Source organism: Aegilops tauschii, chromosome 3 (genome assembly GCF_002575655.3).
Source record: "Aegilops tauschii subsp. strangulata cultivar AL8/78 chromosome 3, Aet v6.0, whole genome shotgun sequence".
NCBI lineage: Eukaryota > Viridiplantae > Streptophyta > Magnoliopsida > Poales > Poaceae > Aegilops > Aegilops tauschii.
This window is the reverse complement of record NC_053037.3, coordinates 202,058,169-202,063,781: the sequence shown is the minus strand read 5'-3', so window position 1 is coordinate 202,063,781 and position 5,613 is coordinate 202,058,169. Positions and strand designations below refer to the sequence as shown.

General features: G+C 48.9%; 1 long non-coding RNA gene across 1 annotated transcript; it reads right to left on the bottom strand.

Moving 5' to 3' along the window:
* Positions 1-479: 479 nt before the first annotated feature.
* LOC141042342 (uncharacterized) lies at positions 480-4,846 on the bottom strand. The gene is made up of 2 exons (XR_012204722.1): positions 3,397-4,846; positions 480-808 (listed from the first exon to the last, which is right to left on the bottom strand). It is a non-coding gene; the product is annotated as an uncharacterized lncRNA (long non-coding RNA).
* Between the last annotated feature and the right edge of the window lie 767 nt (positions 4,847-5,613).

Here is a 5,613-nt window from a genome sequence, read left to right as displayed (position 1 = left end):
GGGACCCTACCTGACTTAAAGCATCAGCCGCCTCATTTTTCCTGTGATCAACATGTTCCACTTGATAACCTTTGAAATGACCAGCAATAGCATCAACCTCTCGGTGATAAGCCACCATGAGTGGATCTTTGGAATCCCATGTTCCTGAAACTTGTTGAGCCACCAAATATGAGTCGCCAAAACACCTCAGCCAGCTTAGATTCATCTCTTTAGCCATCCGAAGACCATGAAGCAAGGCTTCATACTCAGCTGCATCATTAGTACAAGGGAACATCAACCTTAAGACATAACAAAATTTATCACCTCATGGGGAAGTCAAAATAACTCCAGCCCCCGAGCCTTCCAACTGCGTGGATCCATCAAAGTGAATAGTCCAATATGTGCTATCCTGCTTCTCCTTAGGCATCTTGTGACGCCCCCGATCCAATCGTACACTAATCATGCACGAAAATGTGTATGATCAAGATCAGGGACTCACGGGAAGATATCACAACACAACTCTACAACATAAATAAGTCATACAAGCATCATAATACAAGCCAGGGGCCTCGAGGGCTCGAATACAAGTGCTCGATCATAGACGAGTTAGCGAAAGCAACAATATCTGAGTACAGACATAAGTTAAACAAGTTTGCCTTAAGAAGGCTAGCACAAACTGGGATACAGACCGAAAGAGGCGCAGGCCTCCTGCCTGGGATCCTCCTAAACTACTCCTGGTCGTCGTCAGTGGCCTGCACGTAGTAGTAGGCACCTCCGGTGTAGTACGAGTCGTCGTCGACAGTGGCGTCTGGCTCCTGGGCTCCGGCATCTGGTTGCGACAACCAGGTAGAAGGGAAAGGGGGAAAAGAAGGAGAAAAGCAATCGTGAGTACTCATCCAAAGTACTCGCAAGCAAGGAGCTACACTACATATGCATGGGTATATGTGTAAAGGGCCATATCGGTGGACTGAACTACAGATTGCCAGAATAAGTGGGGGATAGCTAATCCTGTCAAAGACTACGCTTCAGGCCACCTCCATCTTGCAGCATGTAGAAGAGAGTAGATGGTAAGTTCACCAAGTAGCATCGCATAACATAAACCTACTCGGTGATCCCCTCCTCGTCGCCCTGTTAGAGAGCGATCACCGGGTTATATCTGGCACTTGGAAGGGTGTGTTTTATTAAGTATCCGGCTCTAGTTGTCATAAGGTCAAGGTACAACTCCGGTCGTCCTTTTACCGAGGGACACGGCTATTCGAATAGATAAACTTCCCTGCAGGGGTGCACCACATAACCCAACACGCTCGATCCCCTTTGGCCGGACACACTTTCCTGGGTCATGCCCGGCCTCGGAAGATCAACACGTCGCAGCCCTACCTAGGCACAACAGAGAGGTCAGCACGCCGGTCTAAATCCTATGGCGCAGGGGTCTAGGCCCATCGCCCATTGCACACCTGCACGTTGCGTACACGGCCAGAAGCAGACCTAGCACCCTTAATACAAGCGCGAGCTTACGGTCCAATGCGGCGCGCGCCGCTCAATCACTGACGTCACGAAGGCTTCGGATGATACCACGATGTCGAGTGCCCATAACTGTTCCGTGTAGTTGGTTAGTGCGTAAAGACCAAATGGCCAGACTCAGATCAAATACCAAGAACTCGTTAAGCGTGTTATTTTTAAGTATCCGCGGACGCCGACCAGGGCCAGGCCCACCTCTCTCCTAGGTGGTCTCAACCTGCCCTGTCGCTCCGCCACAAAGTAACAGTCGGGGGCTGTCAGGAACCCAGGCCCACCTCTACCGGGATGGAGCCACCTGTCCTTTCAGCCCCCTCATCAGAATCACTTGTGGGTACTCAACGAGCTGACCCGACTTTAGTCACCACATGTGTCATGTTTATAAAGTATATAGTATATACCCGTGACCACCTCCCTAGTGATCACGGCCCGATAGTATAGCATGGCAGACGGACAAGAGTATAGGGCCACTGATGGAACACTAGCATCCTATTCTAAGCATTAGGATAACAGGTAAAGGTATCAACAATTATAGCATCAATGACAGGCTATGCAGCAGAATAGGATTAACCGAAAGCAGTAACATGCTACACTACCCTAATGCAAGCAGTAGAGAGAAGGAATAGGCGATATCTGGTGATCAAGGGAGGGGGGCTTGCTTGGTTGCTCTGGCAAGGAGGGGTCGTCAACAACGTAGTCGAACTCAATGGCATCAGCAACAGCCTCGGGGTCTATCGGAGAAAAAGAGGGGGGAAGAAACAGTAAATACGGAGCAAATAAAGCATCACAAAACATAAAACATAACAAGGCAATATGCGGTGCTAGGTATGCCCTAACGTGGTACTAGCGATGCCGGCGAAGGGGGGAAACATCCGGGAAAGTATCCCCGGTGTTTCGCGTTTCCGGACAGATGAACCGGAGGTGAAAAGTTGTGTGTTTGCTATGCTAGGGATGTGTGGCGGACGAACGGGCTGCGTATTCGGATTCATCTCATCGTTTTGAGCAACTTTCATGTACAAAGTATTTTAATCCGAGCTACGGTTTAATTTCTATTAATTTCCAAAGTTTATTGAATTATGCATTTGATTTAAAAAAATGCCCCCGTTTACTTTTTATACATAGGAGTAGGCTATTCATTAGTATGACAGTAGGGTCCAGGGGTCCAGTCAGCAGCATTTGACCAGACTTCTTTGACTAGTCAACAGGGTCAACGGTCCCACATGTAATAGAAGCAAGTGCTAATTGAAATTAACTAAACTAGTAAAAAATAACTAAACAGGGGGGCGACTAGTCATAGGGCATCTACTACACTACGATTAAAACAACAGGGCTAATCCCAAAAGAACAGGGCCGGCCCCTTCATGCCGTGGCTCAAGGCCGTGGCTGGGACACGCACGCGCGACCGCTCACAGAGAGCGCCAGTGGCCAATGCCCAGCTCACGCAGGGCAGGCCAAAGCAGGGAGTAGACGCAGGAGTAGAGCTCCGATGGGCGCGCGGGGGTGGGGGGAGCGCCGGAGGCCGCGTTGGTGGCAGCAGGCGGTGGCGGTGGTCAGGGCGGAGTGGAGCAGGGGCGACAGGCGCGTGGGCGTGTGGTCGCGGGCGTGCGCCTGGCGTTCAAGATTCCATCGGAGCGTGGCATCAACGCGAGAGCAGCGGCCATAGAAGGATGCAGCAGCAGCAGCAGTTTCAGGCAGGCAAGCAGCGGCGGCGGCTGCTAGCGGAGGCAACAGCGACAGCTAGAGGCAGTAGTTAGTAGCGGGAGCGTAGCAGTAACAGCGGCAACAGAACAGGCAGCAGCAATCGCATGCACGTACGCGTATGTGGGGTTCAGGCACGACAGCGACGGCGGCCTACGGCTTATAAATCGAAGGGGGAAAGGGGGACCCAAGGGAGGAGCTCACGGTGATTCGAACGGAGCGGACGGCGAGCTCGGGGATGGCCGGAAGCCGATGAATCGATGGCGATGTGGTGGTGGCCGAGCGCGGAGAAGATGGTGAAGGCGTCGTCTACGCGGCGCCTCGGCTTGATTCGGTCCCCGGGACGTACGAAGTCGACCGTGGTGATGCTCTTGGACACCTTCCCGTGCGACGGAGAGGACGGTGGCCGCGGCAATGACGACGACGAGGGCGGTCACCGCATCGAGCCCGATCTCGATTTCAAGCGGATGAGGAGGGAGGTGATGGGTAAAAGACGGGGGGAATGGACGAAAGCGGCCTAGGGTTTGCGTTGGCGTTTTGTAGGCGCCGGGGAGGTAGGGGATGGCCGGCACGTGGCCATGGCCGTGGGATGGCAGCCACGGCTTCCCCCCTCCTCCTACTGTAGCGAAAGGTCAGGGAAGACCCAGTTGGGCTGGGCCATGTACTATTAACGGTGGGCCAAAGTGCACAGGAGACTTTAGTTATTCTTTTTTCTCTTTTTCCTTTACTCTTTTCTATTTTAGACACTGTTTTCTATTTATTTGAGGCACTAAATGATTTTAGTAAAATATGAAACCTAGCACATAAATGCCACACAGTGATATGATGATGCTCACAGAGTTTCAAATCAAATGGAATACATAAATATTTGATTATTTTGAAAAGGTCATTTTTGTTGTTTTTGAACCACTTTATACTTTACTAGGGATTAACTGGCGAGTCAGATGATGTTGGTTCCAACATGACAAATGATTAGGGGAATTTATAGAATAATGCAAACATTTTATTTTTATTGTGTGAAGAAATAATAATTTCACTTGCAATTAAAATTTGAATTTGAGTTTGAATAAGGACAAGTGGCAATTTGCTTAGCAATCATGATGACATGGCCATCATTAGGGGAGATTACTGTAGCATGATTCTTGGGGTGTTACAAATCTCCTCCACTACAAGAAATCTCGTCCCGAGATTCAAGAGGTGGAGTAAGGGGAAAGACTCGGGAAGGACGGGGCTCAACACAAGATAGGTACCTGGGAGCTATCTCGCGAACGTGGCATAGAGGCATCTCTCGAGTTGAAATTCAAGAAAGTCGTCGAGAGCAAGGCTAGAAGGTGCAATAAGAAGCTTCAAGCGGATGGACAATCGTTTGATATCTGAAACAGGGGGGGTTCAGAGCAATGGGAATAAGTATTGCGTCTGATACCAGAATAGATCACTAGGAAGGTGGGGAGTGATTTACATACGAAGCTAGTGAGGAATAACTTTGGCAACAAGGGTGTATAGGAGAGTCAGGTTTCGATCCTGGGGATCTGTGGGTTATGGGCCCACCATGTGGGTTGAAAGTAGAAAGAGTGTTGACATCTTGCACGGTCATGATAGCAAGGCATGTCAGAGCATAGCCTGTCAGTTATGTTGGCAACATCGTCGGTACCAAGGGCGTGGGACGAAGAGAACCATTTTCCTGCTCGTTGAACGAGGCGGACCAATAGGCAAAGTTCTCGTCTATCGGGGGTTACCAGGATGTTGTCAGCAATAGTAACAGGGTCACACTGACAGAGTTGTAAACCGAGGTGTTTCCATAAGCAGGGAATTATTTCTTCTTATAACATATATAGATCACAAGAAAGGTTAAGCAAACCAATGGAAAGGAAAATGTGTTTAAACACAAGATTTAGGAGTGTAACTTTTCCCGTGGAAAAGTAGAGCATGATATACATGTTAGATCAACAAGTACATCGCCATTTGGATAAAGGGGCAAGGGAATTCATGATGTTATCCATGCAACGGTGTTTGGATAATAGATCAAGAAACATTCGACAATGTGCTTCCAATGTTCTTGTTGGTATTCGGAATACCTCAGCCATGCTTCGAGGTAGCATTAACATGGTCTTACAAGTAGGGGTTGGAGTTGAAGATCACAAGAAATACTCAAGGAATAATTGCAGGAATAGCAAGGAGTCCAAGGTATAACCAAGACATGATCAAACATGTGTTGGAAAGAAGACAAGGGGGGTTGTCAATGACAACTCAAATCATCGAATGTCAAGGATGGTATTTCTCATCACGAATTTGATTGATATGCTAGAAGAGCTCAGAATATTGCTGATGATCATGACAAATTTGTCGAGAGGTTTCATGAAGATGTAATCGATCGGCGATGCCATCAAGTCAAAGGAATGATGAGCGAAAGGTTATTGGAAC